We start from the raw sequence: 20,113 nt of genomic DNA on the forward strand, positions 1-20,113 counted from the left end.
ACAAGGAGGGGGAAAGGATCAAAGCAAAAATTTCACTTAAAGATGTCAAATTGATCTTATGAGGCACTAGCCTTGGGAACACAAGGGCAAAGTTTGATCTCAGAGCTAGGCCTTGGGTTATCTCACAACTCCACCGTCAGAATGGCTTCAAAATTGGAGGAGGCCTTCAGGACACACCAATGCAGGAGAAGCTAGGAGATCAAACTTTTTAGAGGGCTACTTCGTAAGGAAAGTGATGTCCTAGGTGACCCAACTTGGCTAGAACTAGAAGAAGGTGAAAAGGAATTGATTTTCGAGTGACCACCTCTTGGTAGATCAATGCCTTAGTCTTAGGAGAATGGAGTCTAAGATAAATATGAATTAGGGCCTTGTTTCTTGGTCAAGGAGGTCTTAAGACTACTTCACTTGTCTTCTAGGGCAAGGGGAAGCAACCTTACAACTTTATACTTTGGTTTGCAAAAAGTGACGGCTTATTAAGATGAATTCAACGATACAATTATCCCTAGGAAAATTCATTCAAAATTAAATGGCCCATACATTGAGAGATGCTATTTAGAGACAAAATTACACAATTTAAGTAGTAAATGCATACAACAATTAGCCCTAAAAATAATGAAATTCCCAATCCAATGTATATGACAAACTTAAATAAGAATAACATTAAAAGCATATACTTACATGTAATAGAACATATCCAACCATTAACAATTTGACAAGAGGGAAGCTCCAAGGTAAGATAAACCAAATCCAAACATCAAAATTCATCCATGCTCCAATTCATCTTCCAAGAAAAAGTGCGAAATTCTCTAAAGAGAAGAGAGATCCAATCCAAAGTGATGATGAGAAAATGAACTCATCTCACTTGTATTTATACACTAATGAGGAGTTCGAATTAGTCTATTAGGCCTACATAAGCCCCAAAAATAAAATAATGTGCTAATAACCTAACTTTTGGTGACAAGCCAACAAAACTAGCTCATAAATGAAATAGTAAGCTTCTTAAGAGGTCAAATGATAAATAATACATGTTGTAGGGCCCTCCAATAGGCCCAATGAGGTCCATAGGTGCCATAATGAAGAATAGGACCCTCAAAAGTGATGGACAAGGGGTTGGCCCTTTGTTCTCCAAACAATAATGTTGTGGTGCTCTCAGTGGGTGCGGGAGCATAATAATAACCTCATGGGTCTCCAAATGAGTTGAATATGTCTGTAGATCATCTTTAAGGGATCCAACAGTGGTGTAGGTGATGCCACATCATCCTACAAATCCTGGGTCAGCTGCCAAGTGCATGGTACATTTGTAGGGATGGCTGGGTAAAGGTGAACCAGGTGCATCTTTGTAGGTGATGTCGTAGGAGAATTTAATCTCCCCAAATAGGGTTGCTTCTCCCTCCTAGATAGAAGGTAATAAAAACAAGCTTTTGATGAATTAACATGCAAAAGGAGATTCACAATAAGACTAAAAGACACAAATAAGGATGTAAATGGACACAAATTATATGCCCCCAAAAGTGTCCCTTTTTGCATGCTAAATATTCAATTATATACCACTATATCTACTACACTCTCTCATTTTAGCATTTGGGATCCAAAGAAAAGTATTTTGGATCTCATCTTCTACTATAAAAGGTTTAGATTTGCTAAGTGTTCACCCAAAGTGGCAGTAAGCTTTTAGATGAAGGCTACTAAGAGAAGACAAAGAAAGTGAAGTAATAAATTAGAAGAAAATCATAATATTAAAGAGTTACTTCATTTATAATAAGATAGCTTGTAATATCACATAGATATGAAGAGGACTACTAAGAGAAGGAGAAGAAGAGAAAATGAGTATTATTATGGAGCAAAAATCTAACATAGGTGTTTGTCGTTGTAATAGAATATGATGTAACATCACAAAGATAATGAACTTAAGATAAAAATGGTCTAAAAAGCATGACACCTAATTGCTAATGTTAGTGTGGAGTGAAGGAGGACATGATCAAATCAACCTTGAGACTATGTCCTATAACCAACTTCTAGATTGATAGATTTTTTTGTAGGGATGTAAGTATTAGAGTGAGGTAGGATGATATCACATCAACACAAGGGCTTACACCAAAAATCTAGCATTCAAATTAGTGAAGCACCATGTTTGCACATACACATGCATTATTGGGAAGAGATGTAGTGATATGGAATGAATTCCCAACTAAAGGATACACTGGTGTATTAATATAGCTTGTAACAACACATATATAACAATCATAAGCCAAATATAGGCCATCAGAAATGGCAACCAGTAAGATAGCTTGTGACATCATATAGATAGATATAACAAAATGAACTTTGTGTTTTGGATTTATTATATCTTAATGTTTCGAGCCACCTTGTTGGGCTCGCCATCAAGAGAAAAGAGCTAAAGTGAAATAACCAACAATGTTTTGGTTAATACTATGGCATGCATTTGGGGAAGTCTAGCTTGAAAATAATATAAAAAGGTAAAAAATTTGACCTAGGCAAGCATAATCGGATAATAATAATACAATTAATTTGACCACGGTTCACCTTTTTTTCTATGGTTAGAATAACTAGGTTCCAACTTTCCTAAGTTTAAAGCCTTTGTCTCTATTTAGATTGTTCTCATTTTTCTTTATTTCAAAAGCTTCCCCAATTTTTCTTTTTATGTAGTGATCCTCTTTTGCAATGATTGAGGAGACAAGTAACTTGGTCAGTGTTTCTAAAAACCACTTGCTTTAGCTTTAGAGGAAACATTTACAAGCAAGTTGAAGGGATCACAACGGGATCCCTTATGACCCTAGTTGTTACCAACACATATATGTAATATAATATATTTTGAAAGAAAAGATCTTGAATCCTCTTCACTACAACCTAAGTGGTGGATTAGATTCATTGACGACACTAATGTAAAATGGTTACCTGGAATGGACAATCTTAATAGGCTTTAGACTACTTGAATAATGGATCCAACCACATAAAAAACACTATCAAAAACCGAGGAAAACAATTGCATTAGTTTTTTAGATGTTCTCATTATAAGAAATAATGATTGTTCCTCAACACATTGTGTAGACTTGTGTTAACACATATCTTCATGTAGATTCACACCATTGCTTGGCAAAAAATGTTGGCATAATTAACACACTAGTTATTTGTGCCATCAAAGTCTCTGATAATAATCATTTGGAGCATGAGAGAAACCATCTAGCTATAATATTCAAGAAGATTGGCTAGAAAGAAATATATAAAAAAACACCATTAAAAAACTTAGAGAGGGCCTCGCTTAAAACATAATGACAATGACAAGATTAGTGAGATTTCCTTACCATACACCAAGGGAAAAACAAACAAAATACCATGGATATTAAAAAAGAAGAACATGAAAGTCACTTTTGCCCCTCCTAATACAATTAGAAACATACTTAACATAGTAAAGACTCAACCATATCCTAAACAACAAAAAAGGGTATATGTTATTGCTTGCTCTTGTGACAACATATATATCAGAGAAACAAGGGACTTAATTTAGGCAAGATGGAAATAATGTTGCATAGATGTTATACACAACCATATATAAAGATCCACCTTACAAAGCTCTTAAAATAAGTAGAAAAGAGAACAATCTAATAGAGATGGAGGATTTGGACTGAGCAATAGTCAACAGCTGGTTATCGACCCCATAAAAAATAATGCGAACGATGGGCCAACTTGATTGTACTATTCTCATCCCATTGTGTTTGCTTAGGTTGACATTTTGACTATTCTTTAAATTCTTTTCAAGATTGATTTTCCCACACACATGCCATAGTATTAATTAAAACATCAATGGCTATTTCAATTCATCACTTTGCTCCTAATGTGAGCCCAACTAAGGAGCTTAAAACATGGAGGTATAATAAATCCAAAATGTAGTGTTCCCTCTTTTCTATCTAATTTCACCTATGTAAACGATGTACAATCACATAGATAACGACCATAAAACGAATAAGACATTGAGTAAGATACATATAACATCACGTAAATAACAACCATAAATCGAGTAACTTATATCACAAACAAGGCATGCCATGCTAACAAAGATACCTTGTAATGTCACATAGATACCACAAACCAAAACCAAATTGACACCCACACAAAGACATGACATCAAGAGTAAGATAACATATAATATCACATAAACAATAAGTTCAAGTGTATAATATGACATATATAACAATGGGAGACCGAGTAATGGCACTAAATAAGACAGCTTATTACAACATATAACAACAACAAATGAATAAGGATATTGAGTAAAATAACCTATAACATCACATAAATAACAACTAAAATTCAAGTAAGATATAACACAAACTAAACATGATAATGAATAAGATAACTTATACCATCTTACAAATACCGTAAATCAATCCAGGCCCGTAATCCATACCAACAACCATAAACAATGCACGGGACCATATAAAATAATCTATAACATCCTGTGGATAATTATAACCACACTTCTAATAAGATATAACACAAAAAAAAAAACAATACAACAATGTAGAATAACCTATAAAATCATATTAATAACTATAAAGCAAAATATAATACAAATAAAACATGAAAATTAGTAAAATATACCATAATATAATATCATATAAATAAAAATCCTAAATAATAATTTATATTAATAAAAAATATAATTATATCAAATAAAACAATTTAAATTTTAAAATCAATTCTAAATTATTTTTTTAATTAAATAATATACTTATAAATTATTAATTTTTTTAACCACTTCCCGTTATATAAAATTATATAACACATTTAATAGCATGATTAAAAATTACACATAATACACAATAACATAATTATACATAACACAATAACATGCTTAAAGAAAAAGTCTAAGATGTCTATATAGACTAAAAAAATATAATTATATCAAATAAACAATTTAAATTTTAAAATCAATATAAGATTAATTTTTAATTAAATAATATACTTATAAATTATTTTAACTACTCCTCGATATATAAAATTATACATAACACATTTAATACCATGATTAAAAATTATACCTAAAACATTTAATAACATGATTAAAAATTATACATAGAATATGCTTAAAGAAAAAACCTAAGATGTCCGTGTAGACTAAATTTTCTTATAAAAGGATGTCCGTCTAAATTCTAATTAGACAAAGGAAAGCGAACTAGAAAGACAACGACAGCCGATAAAACATGACAACAAAACACTGTATTTTAATATTAAAAAACAACTCAACGCCGGCCAAAACGTGGATTTGAACGTGAACCTAGGAATTAGTGGATCCCAAAGATAATAAATTAATAAAAAGTCTCTAAAATCAAGATGATGGCAAATCCCAAAATTAATCAAGCTTATAAATTCAAAGTGAAAACCCTTCCCCAAAAATTATACGGTAAGAGACAGAAAGAAATTAAAAAGGCAGGGAGAGAAAGGAAACAGAAGTACGCAACATACAAATCTCAGAGCAGCCTCGCACCAGCTGGACCTCTTGAAAGTCATCAGCAGCAGCACAGAGCACTGGCGTTCCCTTAGTATCGCCATCCCGTTAACGCACCAAACTCATATTACTGCACATAATGTCCTTCTTCACGCCATTAATTCAGTCAAATTATGCACAGCTCCCCTCATGCAAATATTCTACCTCATTTCTAACCCTGAACCGAATTTCCAATCAACAAATTTCCTCCGCTTGTTTTGAAGATGTAGGCAATCTATTGAATTTGTTTTTTTTTTTAATCTTTATAATCGTTTGCATCCTGATGCATATTTACCGAATAATTACTTACGGCGACCGTGCAGCAGAACTTTCGCGGACATTCCAGAATGGCTGGTCGGCGCAAGAAAAGAGTATCTCAAATGGCGAGAAAAGAGTATCTAGAATGACAAGAAATGCTCAGATGTTTGCAGTCTGATTACGTTCAATAATGGCCGTTAGTGTCTAGCAGACGGCCTTTGACGAACCTGCTTTAAAGCGGGCTCCGATCGGCTCTGGTTCGAGGCACGGCGGGTTCGCAGAAGCAGAGAGTAACGAAAGACAGAGAACTGTTATTTTTCGGTACGTCTCTGTTCCTTTGTCTGTTACTTGTTGTTTTGATGAATCTTTTACGATAAATAATCTTGTTTTCTTCTCTCCTCCTACAAACCCGAACCCGTTCGCACACTTTAAAGGCAATAGGTAAAGTTGATATTTGAGCCTGCATAACATTATTATACGATTTTTCTTTGCTCCTTTAATATTTAAATATCCAGTCAAAATGACCTTAACGGGCTGCACTTTGTATATCGAGCATTCGATAAGGTTGTAATATTTTTGCCGTCAAATAACTTTAATCGTTTCAAACTTGAAAGAAAATTGCATCGTTATCTGATGATTACCATCGATGTTTTTCCTTGTTCTAAAGATGCGCCGTTATTGATAATGCTATATGAGTTCCTCTAAACTAGAAGATAATTTCTCCTTTTATTCTTATTGTTAAAAATAATATATGAGTTCAACTAAAGTTGAGCAACATTTTCATGCTAATAATACTTTAAAGTTGTCTGCACCAATATTCTACACACTCGACCTGTCATACATGCAATTTTACCTTAAAGTTACTGTATGTGTCTGTTCAGGATATTGCTGAGTTAACTGCTGAATTGAAGCTTAAAATACATTAGATTTCCAGCTTTGTGATGGATTTCATTAATTTTTCTTCCGGTAGTGTTTCCCTTTCAATCTCGTATTCATGTATTCAATTATGTGCCAACACTAATGAACGTCGATGTGTCTCTGCTCACACTTCCGAATAGGTTACGGAAACTATTCTAGAAACCAGAGCACTGGGATGTATAGAAGCTCCTTCGTACTTAACTTTACTGATTATGCTAGGGTATAATTCTGTGGTGTTTAATTTCATTGATGTTCGTAAAATCCATATTTGTATTTTAAGGTCCCTGACTGCAATGGCAAAGAAGGTTCGGCATTAGCATTAGTCGACCCGCACACCACAAGTTCCAAAGTTAGTAGTCATCGGGCACGGAAACATTTTTGCGCTTACAATAATGGCAGACTCTGCATATCTGCCTATATTTTCCGCCTTGAACAGCTATAGAACTTAACCTTCGACGTTTTTTTCTTATAATTCTTATCTCTCCTTGTTCGCAGTAAATTTCCTTAGGTTTGCGCTGCCATGAAATGCTCATGATATTATTAGACACTTAAGCTAAGCAATCATAACATTTGAGATTCTTGAAGTATGTTTCTGAAGCTTGGAAACGTGGCCTGTAGTTTTAGAGTGTCATAATATTTGAATGTTTGTTTTACTCTCCCCGTTACTAATGTAGGTGGCTAGATTTTATCAAGCTACCAATCTAGTAGAGGACTCATTTTATTTGGATAATTATGCCCTGCCACTATTCTTCATTACAGTAGGATGCTTTGAATAGAGGGCTGATGCTGGCAGACAGTTATACTTGCTCCCCAGTTTTTGAGAATTGCATGGGAGTCTGGGACAACTTGCAGATTCAAATTCACAGATATGAACTGATAACAGTTGTGTTTCTATTGATAACTTCTCATCTGATCATAACAACTTCGCTTCACAACCAGGTTTGTAATAGTTAACTTTGATGAAAATGGCATTCATCTTACTGAATCCATCTGTTAGCAGGGGAAAATATTTTGGGCAAAATACTTCATTATATAATCTCATTTGCTGTTAAAATTGAAGCCTCTGTTTTTCTTATTTTGTCCTTGATAAAGTGAGATACTATATAAACGATCCCTATTAACAATTAAGAAGAAAATTCAATATAGGTGAGGATGAGATTCTACTACATCGGGTATAGCTTAATTGATGGAAACTTGGAAAGTGTCGTGAGAGTGTTTTCAAGGCATAGAGGATTTTACTGATGATTATCAAGATCAGTAAGCTCCTTTGGCACAGTTTCAAGGATCATAAAGGAAGAATCTGTTTGCTGTTTGTATGGGTAAAGCATGGTAATTTGAACTGGACAATGATAGGTTCAACTGGAATAGTTGTTTACATCTCTTGAATAAGCAATAAAGTTTGAATTTTGAAATTAAGATTTAGTGTATGCAATCAAGCAGAAGCTTGAAGGACCATGCAACAAAAATTAACTGCCCTTAAAATATTTAATGAATTGTTAGGCCGCAGTTTGAGAACAATATAATGTTTTGCTGTATAATATTCTGTAACGACTCTTAGAGAATTATTCTGTTTCAACTATTTTGGTCAGAATTATATTTGGAATGTTCATATTATGTTTAATCATATGACTTCATGCTTGTATCAGCTATGTTACCAAAAACAAGGTATGCCAACCAGGATAAAACAGTCATATTAAGGGAAATGGAAATTCTCAGGTTTCACACAAAGTTTTATGTATATTCATGAGACATCAAGGTTTGCGGTATTATTAAATACTTGCGAGTAAGGTTGGCAAACCACCTTGCTTTACCTCTTTCAATGGATGTAGTTGTAGTAGATAATCCAGATTCTTGGGGTATGCTCTTGTCCAGAAAGTGGTCTGCCAAATTTAGGAGGTAATATTCAAATGGACTTGTCTAAATGCCAAAATCCCTGTGCAGGAAGGAGCCTTTGCCATCCTATATAGGGAGACAGATATAAGTCCTCAAGTTGAAGATGATTGTGATGCTTGGAATAAGTTGAGCTATAAAGATGAAGAGTTTGGAAATTTATATGGCTTTGCAGATTCAACAATACTTGAAGATTATAAAGATGTAATTTGGATTATGTATTTTGGTGGAGCTTGTTCTAAGAGAGGGTTTGTAGCTGGGATTGTTCTAGCTTCACCAACTAAACGTTGTTGGCTATTTTGAATTTTCATATAGGCTTGAATTTGAGTGTACTAACAGAATTGCTGAATATGAATGAAACCTTAACCTTGGAATTAGATCTTGATTTAGATAGAAAAATTAAGTGCTTAAAGGTTATTGGGGATTCAGACCTGATTATCTCTCAAATTAAGAATATTTTCAACTCTTTAATGCTTTTGCTATAGAAGCTGTCCCTAGGGAGCATAAAGCCTTGGTGGATTCACTTGCTGTTGCAGCATCAACCTTGCAACCTACATGTGACTTTTTAAATGGACAGTTTACTTTGCAAGTAAATTTTAGACCATCATTACTTGATAACCTTGAACATTGGAAGGTCTTTAGTGTGATGCCCAGATGCTTTGTTTAATGTATGATGCTAAGGAATTTTTAGGAGTAAGATAAATTTTGAAGATTTAAAATCTGAAGACCTTCCAGAAGACTCCCTTCTCTGACAGATAAGATATGTGTAAGAAGAAACCCATAAATGACCAAACTACTGAAGCTGTTGAGATTTGAATATAACCCGAAAATGATCAAAGAAGGTAAAAAATGCTACTCACAAAGTATCCTTTATAGATGAGGTTGTACATCCAAAATCAGCCTTTATACATGACGCTTTACATCCAAATTCAGCCTTTATACATAGCTATATGTTCTGAAAATGAAATAAAACATGAGCTAATGACAAGTACAATTACATATCTTATAATGCTCATCCTCATCTTATAATTAATTTGTGGAGTGATTAGAGATAAAATTTAGTGGTAGATTAAATATTTTTTGGCCATAGAAGGGCCCCATACCCTTCTTGGGTGCTTGAGTGAGCCCCTAGAAGCAAATAAGTCATGGAAACAGGGCAAATTTGGGCTGAAATAGGTCAGATTTGGGCCGAAATGCCCATGAAACATTTCAATAGTGTTCGGTGGCGTTTCCAAATTAGGAAACCCCACCCAGGTATTTTGTTCATGTTTCAGTTGTGCTTCAGCATTTCGGGTACCAGTACGACAAGAAACGTCGGGTTCCTAGACGTTTTGTGCAACATAGATTTGAACCAAGCATGCCTAAAGGATATCCCCTTCCAAACATGGAAAATCTATTGTAGATAGTAACTGGGGCTGAGATGTTGTCCACGTTAGATGGTTTCTCAAGATATAATCAAGTCTTGGTTAAAAAAGAAGATTAATTAAAGACAATCATCACCACCCCCTAGAGAACCTACAAATATTTAAGAATGCCCTTTGGTCTTGTTAAAACACAATCTAGCAGGGCCCTAAGGAAGGGAAACCTAAGGGACAACTACTAGACTAAGTGACAACAATGGGACAATGACCCATTGTCACCTCAGTCAAGGTCCCCTGCTCTTTACAGACTTTCATTGATGGGAGGAGTCCCGGTAGGAAGGGAATCACTTAGGATGGATAGATCAATGACTTAGGTATGAAGTGATTCCACCAAGCCCATTCAAGGAGAGACACAACAATGGCTCAATGCTTCAAGGAAGCTAACACGCTCTCCAAGAAAAGCTTTAAGATGAAGAGATCAAGACCTAGGGTTTTAGATATGATGATGATAATAGGTATTCCTAAGGTCAAGACTCTAGGAGATGAGGTAGGACCTCTCAAAGAAGCTCTATGTGATGATTTAACTCTTCTAAAGGCTCTTCACTCTCTTTGAGAGACCTAAGAAAGACTTGTGCTAGACCTAGGGTTTTATGAATAATCATGGGAAGAGTTCCTTCCAAGGTTTTCACTAGATCAAGGCAAGGGAAGAGAAAGGGTTTCTTATGATTTATTCCACCGAATACTATGCTCATACAACCCTCAAAGAAGTCCCCAAGGTGAGAGAGAAAGACCTAGGTTTTCCCTCTTAGAGTAGCACCTAGGGCAAGAGATTTTATGGATGAAACTCATGTGTGTTAAAGAATGTAACTAGTGTCGGTCTTTATAATTCTATTTAAGCCATGATGTAATGTATTTGTCAAAAGAAAGATAAACAAATTTTATTATAAAAGAAATTGATTTATTAAAGCATGTGTTTCATGCTTGAGTTAATGGCTCTTAGGTGAAGGCCTCCATTGTAGGCTTCTAGGGTTTATGTCAAGTGTCCTTTTCCATGTCATAATGTGAAAGACCCTTCTTGGGCTTCATCTATCAAGAAAGAAATTTATTTTATTGCAAAATAGGTATTTTAGGTCTCCTCCACCAAGTCGGCCTCAAGAAGGACAAGTTGGTCTCATCACAGAAAGTTGACCTCACACAAACACTATATAAAGGCAACAATTCAACTCATTTGGAGGACACTCACTCAACAAGTTCAATTTGTAGTTGTTGGAGGTAGAAAAAGATAGCGAAGTTGCTGGAGAAGGATTGAAGAAGCTGGAAGACCAAAATCGAGTTCTTGGGAAATCTATCTCTCACACGTGTGAAGTTTTTGGATTGTAGTTGGGCCAAAATTCTGAAGTTGTTGGGGTCGAAGTTCTGGATTGTAGCTGGGTTGAAATTCTGAAGTTACCGTGGGTCGAAATTCTGGGTTGTAGTTGCTGGACAATAAGAGACTACTGAAGTTTGCTGAATCATATTGGAAGGCTGACCTGGTGGAGGAGGAAGGTCTTTTAGGTCTAAGGTCTTGGTCTATCTAAATTGCATTTAGTAGTGGAAGAGTTTGACTAGGTTTTCCCCTATAGAGGGGTTTTAGCCCTGGATGAGTGCTTACATCTGGTGTCATTGTTCTTCGTGTTTTGTTTTGATGATTGCTTGATAAAATAAGAACATAAGAAAGTTAATAAGTACACAAAGATATCATGAGTAATTATCAACATAAGAAAATCTTCTTGCTTTCCGATTTTCTAACATGGTATCAAAGCTAAGGTGAAGAAAGAAGAAATAGGTAGCTTGTAGGTCTATTGAAGAAAAAGGAACATCTGGAAGGGTCAAGGGAAAGGATCATATAAGAGGAATGTGTACTATCTATATCAAGAAAAGAAGGCATGGCAATGAAGTATGAAAATAAGCTAGAGGGAGCCTCCACCTACAAAGCATGGAAGAAGATGATGGATCTTATTCTCGCTAAACATAAAGTTTTGGATCTCGTTCAAGGAAAAGTCAAGAAACCTACAGATGATGTAGGAAAGGAGAAGTTTAGGGAGACCGACATCCTGGCCATGAATATGATAGTAGATGGAGTAAAGGACAATCTAATCTCATACATATCCAATATAGATTCTGCTCAAGAAATGTATGTTGATTTCTGAAGCATCGGATGTGCTCTAACCTTAAGATTTTGCAGAGAGGCTAAGACACATGCATTCTCCAAGACCCAGAAATCGTTTGGGAAAATTCCACATAGAGATGGTTTAATTAAAATAATTAATCATTTTTAATGCATTCCTAGGTCTAAACTTAGGAAATGTGATTAATTAAAGGGTATTAATTAATTTTGGTGTGAATCTTCTAGAAGAAGATGAGGATCAACTCCCACTTAATCTTATCCTTTGATTATGTTTTAATCTTGGCTGTTGGTGCTCCAATGAGAGATTATAAGAAGGAGCTTGATGGGCACTTGGAGAACACACTGAGATAGTGAGATCTAGAGATCTAGAGATCAAATTTCTCAATAGTAGCAGCGCTAAGTTGCCGGAGAGAGATCGAGTGATTTTCTTGTAGTGAGGGGTGGGGATAGTAGACCGAAGGGGATTTTTCCAGTTCCGGAGAGTGCAAGGCAGAGAAGGCAACGAGAGGTTCAGAGAGGCAATGCAATGCCACGCAGAGGCAACGCAGTGCTTCAGAGGGAGTCCGTAATTTTGTTGGGAGCAGTCGAGATCTAGTGTCGGAAGCCGGGGTGTGAGACCGGAGAGCCAGAGAGTCGAGTTCCAGTCAACAAAATGATTAGCAAGAAGGGTGACACAGTTCTAAGAGACTGTGACATAGTGACAACGCAGAGGCAGCGTGGGGCTAGCCATCCAGAGCCTGGATCAGATTCGAATCGCCAGTGACAGTGTGAGAATATTTCTCACTACCTCTTTGCCAGTTTATTCTTTGTATCAGATTGCCAGTTTGGGCATCTAAAGATTTGTACTCAGAAACTATTGCATAATAATTAAAACCCTTAGCTGTTGCACTGGTTTTCCCACATTGGGTTTTTCCGGGGACGTTTGTCCAAAAACAACAGTGTATTTGTGTGTGTGTTTATTTCTCTCCTATGCAATATTTTGTTTCCGCAGTATTTTATGTTGTGAAGGTTGCAGTAGATTTTATTTTGATGTTTACTGTGTAACATTGTAAATAACTTGATTCAGAAATTAACAAGTAGGAGAAATTTAATCAGTTGCTGTAGTAGGGATTCGGGTCACCGACTTTTCACAATGTTTGAAGCCCCTCTCTAAGTTGTTCACCGTCAAGAATATTGGTCAAATAGCTAGTCTCAAGAAAGGACTAAGAACTATTAAGATGACGAAAGATGATATTGTTTCATCATTTTGTAAGGATCTCTAGGATAAGATATGAACTCCAAGCTATAGATGAACTAAGGTTACTCGTGATGTCTAAAGCTTGAATGTTTTGATGCTTCCATTGAAATGACATGATTTTGATATAGTTGACTTCATACTTCTGTATATTTGTATCTGGTTGTACTTGCTATTAAATTTTTTGCAGGTACATAATCTTCAAGATGTTGAAGATGTTCATGATAATAATGATGAGCATAATGAAGGAAGCTATAAAAATGATGATCAAGAGGGAGGCATATTATGACAGTCATAAGTAAATACCTTTAAGAAAGAAGAAAGCTTCCGACAAGTTGTATTTGGATAACTTGATGATGATATAAGTAGCATCAGAATGATTAAGGACTACGGAGGCTTGTGTTTACTTGTATATATATTTGAAGGTTTATTACTGATTGGGGTTGTGATTGTGCAAGATCTCTCCATAAAAGGGTTGAATGTTTGAAGCATGCTTGGATTGGTGGATATATATCTGATTTAGTTGATTATGAGAGATAAAGCATCTTGGGGCAACAAGATGCTTGGGAGGACATCTGGCTAGCCTATGTGTTGATGTCTAGATCCCAAAGTAGGGAGGGTGGCATTGGTCTTGGAGCTCCGACCTTGGATACACACCTAAATCCCTGGGTTGGTGTTAGAGCTTAAAAGCCTGATGGTACCTAGAGTGGCTAAAGCTTGAGTACACCTTAGTCCCATTGATTTTTTGAAGAATGTAACTAGTATCGATCTTCATAATCATATTTGAGTCATGATGTAATGTATTTGTCAGAAGGAAAGAAAAAGAAATTTTATTATTAAAGAAATTGACTAATTAAAGCATGGGTTTCATGCTTGGGTCAATTGTTTATAGGTGAAAACCTCCATTGTAGGCTTCTAGGGTTTATGTCAAGTGTCCTTGCCCATGTCATATTGTAACAAACCCTTCTTGGGATTTATTTGTTAAGAAAGAAATTTATTTTAATGTAAAATAGGTCAATTAGGCCTCCTCCACCAAGTCGGCCTCAAATTGGACAAGTCAGCCTAAACTAAGGGACAAAAACACCTATATAAAGGCAACAACTCGACCTCATTTGACACTCTCTCTCAACAAGTTCGATATGCAATTGCATGAAGCTAGAAAAGTTGAAATTCTAAGGAAGAAGAGGAAAAGTCTAAGGGAAAAGAAGAAAGTCTCTCAAGGTCTCGAAGTCGAAATTTCTCTCTCCTATCCCACACGTGCGAAGTTATGGATTGTTGCATGAGGCCGAAATTCTGTAGTAGCTGGGGGTCAAAATTCTACAGTAGCTAGGGGGCCAAAATTCTGGAGAAGCTGGGAAGCTGAAATTTTGGATTATTGCTGGGTTGAAGCTGCTGGACAAGAAGAGACTACTAAAGTTTGTTGAATCTACTTGGAAGGCTGACTTGGTGGAGGAGGAAGGTCTGTTAGTCTAAGGTCTTGGTCTATCTCATTTTGAATCTACTGAAGGAAGAGTTTTTGATTGGGTTTTCCCCTATAAAGGGGTTTTAGCCCTGGCTGAGTGCCTACTTTTGGTGTCCCTGATCTTCGTGTTTTACTTTGATGATTGCTTGATGAGAAGAAGATAAAAGAAGAACATAAAGAAGCTAATAAGAACATAATAATATCACAAGTAATTATCAACATAAGAAAATCTTTCTGCCTTTTTGATTTTCTAACATGGTATCAGAGCTAAGGTGAAGAAGAAGGAAAAAGGCAGAGCAAAGATCTATTGAGGAAAAGGAGATCAAAGGAAGGTCATTAAGGAAAAAAGATCATATAAAGAGACAAGCCTACTATCTATAGGAACTATGTCAAACTCAATGAAGGGAGAAAACAAACTAGAAGGTGCCTCCAACTACAGGGCCTGGAAAAAGAGGATAGATTTCATCCTCGAAAAGAAAAAAGTTTTAGATTTTGTTCAAGGAAAAATCAAGAAGCCTACAAATGAAACAAATGAAGTAGAGAAAGCAAAGTTCAGAGAAATCGAAATCTTGGCTATGAACCTAATAGTGGATGGAGTTAAGGACAACCTAATTCCATACATATCCAACATAAATTCCGCTCAAGAAATATCTGAGGCTTTCTCGAAATTATTTACCATCAAGAACATTGGTCAAATAGCAAGCCTCAAGAATGAATTAAGGACTATTAAGATGACAAAAGACGATACTGTGTCATCCTACTTTATAAGGATATCTAGAATCAGAGATGAACTCCAAGCAATAGATGAAGTTGTCCTAGAAAAGGAGCTTGTAATTACTGCTCTTCTAGGACTACCAAAATCTTGGAGTGCCTTTGCATCAAGACTTAATAGTTGGAAGGATACTCCAACATTTGAACAAATGTGGAATGCGTGTAGTGAATAAGAAGCTTGACTATCATTAGTAATTAACAAGGAGGAGGATGAAGAAGAAAATACCTTTAATGCCTTTTTATGCTCATCACAAGAAGAAGGGAACCTTCAAGAAGTTCAAAGGACCAAATAAGAAAGTTGACCTATCCAACATTGAATGTTACAATTGTCATAAGATGAGTCACTAAAAAAATCAATGTTCGGAGAATCCAAAGAATAAGAAGAGAGATAGGGATCATGCAAATGTTACTGATGAAGCTCCACCCAAGAAGAACAAGACTAAAGAATCGGAAGTCAAGGACTTATACTACTAAGTCCTCTCTCTCACATATCTATCTTAGTCTTCTATTTTTAGGTTTTGAATTGTTTTCCTTTATGTTTTGATTTCTAGAGTTTGTAGGACTAACATATCTTGTTAGAACATTTTTTGAATTATTTAGATGAGTTATAGGTATCCCTTGCGATTGGATTAAGAGGGAGCCTCCACCATTTTACCAAAAGATAAGTATTTTGTTCATTGTTTCTGTGAAAATTCCTAAGCTGGAACCCCTACTGCAACAAACTGATGTTACTTCTCCTACTTGATTAAATCATGCAAGTTATTTACTGCCTTCTATGGTAAATTTCGAAGTAAATACATTTGCAGAATTCGCTTAATTTATATATATGTAGAAACAAAATACTGAGCAAGAAAGAAAAATACAACACATAGGACAATTATTTTTGGACAAATAGTCCCCGGGGAAGCGCGATGTGGGAAAACCGGTGCAACAACTCTAAGGGTTTTATTATTATGTAGTAGCAAAATTTGAATACATCACATAATACCTCATAGGGTCATTCAATTACAAAGAGAAATACTGGCATAAGCTTTGTGAGTTTTACCTCACACAATCACTGAGAAATCCTGGCTAATCCAGCCCTAAACTGACTGCCCCCTGACTTTTCTGGCTGCGTCCGCGCAGTGTCTGTGTCAAATTCTCTGGGTGCTATGTCACTCCTCTAGTTGATCGATCTGCTACCCAGGAAATTCGATTTCTGCCTCCCGGTCTCACACCTCGGCTCCCTACTTCTGAAAATGAATTCCTTTCAAGAATTCAAACTTCTCTCTCTCCCTCTGTGCTGGTTTTGTGTGGCCCTTTTGGCCTTGTGTTAGCCTCTGCGTGGAAGCTTCTAGATCACTTACTACCTTCTCTTTGTTGATGTATCTCCAGCTGAGAATCCCTCCCTCCGGAAGCTTCTATCTCTACCCCTCAACTGCAAGAGATTCCTTCAATCAATTTTTCCTCTTGAGAACTTCTCACTTCAGAAAATCGATTTCTCTCTATCTCTCTCTGTATCTTCCAAATGACCCTCAAGCCCCTTCTAATATCTTCCACTGTTGGATAACGAACGTCCTAGATTAAAACATAATCAAAGGCTTAGATCGTTTTGGCTTGATCCGTGGCTTTTTCTAGAAGTTTCACCCTTGATTAGATTAATACCCATTAATATTTTAATTTTCCTAAGTTTAGAATTAGGAACACCATTAAAAATATTAATTATTTTAATAAAATCACTTCTAGGAGGAATGTGCTCTAGCAATACACTGCCTCTTTGCATACTGCTCTAACTCTGGAACATCTTCTTTGTGCTACAGATGTCTGACGTACTGTCCACCAACCACTGCGCTGCTACTGCCACTGTCCTGCTGCCTTTGACATTGCCACTGCCAATGCTACATCTGTACTGTAGCTCCCTCTCAAATGCTGCATCTGTGTTAAAATTGGCAACTAGGGCCAAACTCCATATGGGTCACCCTATTTATGACAGCTGATATTTTTCTTGGATTCCTCTCTTCGAGAGCTATAAGATTGATCTAAAGATCATCCGATTCCGACATGTATTTATGGAGATATGGATTGATTTGTATTATGGACAATTTGTGAAGGTCGACCAACAAGCAAAACAAACACTCTTACCCCCAGCTCATCCTCAAGTCATTTTAGAAGCACATCATCTCATGATCTCTCTCTCCACTTGTTTGGGTATGTCTTCTCACAAGGAGGACGTGGTGGAAAGGGAGATCTGATGCCCTAGCCACAACAAGAGGAGGCCCTAGCCGCAGCAAGAGGAGGCCCTAGCCGCAACAAAGGAGAAGCCCTAGCTGCAACAAGAAGGAGCCCTATGACAGCGTGAAGGAGCCTAGAAAGAGCAGCGTGGAAATCTCTGTGATAGCGTGGTAAATAATGTTGTTCTAGGGCATGAACCAAGGTCTGATTTAGGTGTGTTTGCTAGGCAAGGAAGCCATAGCCACAAAGAGAAGTAATCGTTGAAGTCAGGTCAACGTAGGGCTGAATTTGTATGCGTTTGGGTGCAGACAAGTGCAGTCAGCTAGGCTGTAGGCCATAGCACACAGCTGGAGGTTGTGTTAAGGGCTGTCAAGGGTGGACAACACCTTTAGAAGGTAGCGTGGCATGAGAGAAGGGTCTCCAAGGTAAACCACAGTCCTAAAAGGACTTGTCTCATGACTGTGTGGTGGAACTAAGGCTACAGGACATGCCCTAACCAATAATGCAGCAAACCACAATGCTAACATGTTGCAACAATGTTTTGTGAAGGGCTACTAGATTTATGAACTCCTAACGGGTATGCCACAACACTCTTAGGGTCTGTTTGAAGATTGTCATAAGAGTTTAGGGCAGCATCAAGTGCCCTAACTAAAAAAATCATCATCAGTGAAATGAAATCAGTATTATGAGCAACATTTAGGCTTACTGAGCTAACTGGGTGAGGCCGAGTTGACTGAGCTGATTTGGAGGTCAAATATGACCGGTTTGACCAGCGTTGACTTTGCTAGTTAGGGTTTGTTGTTGCTGTCATAAAATATCAGATTCGTATATTTGTACTATCTCTCTATCTCTGCTGAACTATTGAAGAATAGAAGAAGAATTGATGAAGGGTTTCCCCACATTGGGGTTTGTCTCTGACTGGTGCCACATCTTGTTCCCTCTTGTCTTGGCTTGTCTTCTACTGTTTATGTTTATGTTTTATCTGCATTTTACTATCATGTTGATGTGATTGCTAATCTGGATATTGATATTGGGCTAATAAGAAAATTGAAGTAATTTGCTCTTTAGCATAGAACATACAAAAAATTAACAATCTGCTATGTTGCTAGCACTGCATCCGCACTACAACTTAGTTGTTGAGAGAAGTAACTGAAAACACCCAAAACTGGATAAGTATCCAGTGGATAGTCCTCGGTGCTGAAATCCTGACTGCTGCTAGTCCCACTTTGCCTCTGAAGCTATTGCGCTGCTGAAGCTCTGCACTGTGCCTCCTCGCACTGCTGAAGCTCTGCACTATGCCTTCTCGCACTGCTGCCTTCCTGCTCTGCACTGCTCAGTCTCTGGCTCACCTAGCCACTGCTTCTCTCGAATCAACACTCCATGGCACCAACTGAAACTCCACCATCCTGCTACTCCTGATCATGGGCTCCCGTAGCAAGGTGATGATCCAAGAGGTGGGCTCCTCAAGGATCGTGCCCATTTGCAGTCCTCCCGACTACAACTCTATATCAACCCGCCTCCCTCCTGGAGGTATCTCGGCTGCCATGGCGAACTCCTCCTCATCAATCTTCACGGCTGCAACCTTAGGATCATGCTTCTCATCCTTGTCTTTTTTTCAAAGTGTGAAAATTTCTAAACTGAAATTCTATTATTGCAACAACTGATTTATTTCACCTACTTATTATTCTCAATAAGTTATTTATGAAATTCCTTCAACAAATATTAAAATAAATTCTACTGTAGTTATCACACAATGCTCCAGAGAAAAAATACATGCACAAGAATCAATCACATCGACACAGTTATTTTTGGACAGTTGTCCCCGGAAAAACCCAATGCGGGAATACCGGTGCAGCGGATGAGGGCTTTATTAATCTTCAGCAACAGTTGCTTTCACAAGGAATGAAAGAAAACACCCGAGACTTTCCCTCTGAGACCATCTGACACTTTGGAGACCCTGCTCCCTCTTCTGTGTCACCCCTGTGTCACTCTGATTGACCCAACGTGGTTCTAAGTGGCTCTGCTCCCTCCTGCGTCAGCCTGCGTAGGCCATGTGTTTCTCCTTTGGACTGTATCTCTCTTTTTGCATTGTCTTCCACTGCCCCTGCGTCACCTCCTCCTTGATCACTGCCTGCTGCTGAGGCCCTTCTCTTCCTCCACCCTGCAACTCCCTCTGAAATCGATCTCCTCTTCCTTGAGATTCGAATTTTCTTGAGATACTGAGTATCTGCTGGTATGTCTCCAAATGACCCTCAAGTCTTCTCTTATACTTTTCCTGTTGATGAATCAACGGCTAAGACTAAGTTCTTAATCAACGAGTAAGATTAAAACAGAC

At 37.1% G+C, this 20,113-nt stretch overlaps 1 long non-coding RNA gene across 2 annotated transcripts in view; it reads left to right on the forward strand.

Moving 5' to 3' along the window:
* The first annotated feature begins 5,426 nt into the window (after positions 1-5,426).
* Positions 5,427-20,113, forward strand: part of LOC149147829 (uncharacterized) — a 126,014-nt gene continuing 111,327 nt past the window's right edge. Inside the window, exons 1-3 of one of the 2 annotated variants that reach the window (XR_016263036.1) lie at positions 5,427-5,732; positions 5,833-6,085; positions 6,963-7,030. This is a non-coding gene — a long non-coding RNA (uncharacterized LOC149147829). Of the gene's footprint in view, positions 5,733-5,832; positions 6,086-6,962; positions 7,031-20,113 lie in introns of those variants that run through there. The other variant, XR_016263035.1, reaches the window with a different exon arrangement.

This window comes from Pinus tabuliformis, chromosome 9 (genome assembly GCF_031772625.1).
Source record: "Pinus tabuliformis cultivar Carrire ecotype Pingquan chromosome 9, CPIR1, whole genome shotgun sequence".
Classification (NCBI taxonomy): Eukaryota; Viridiplantae; Streptophyta; class Pinopsida; order Pinales; family Pinaceae; genus Pinus; species Pinus tabuliformis.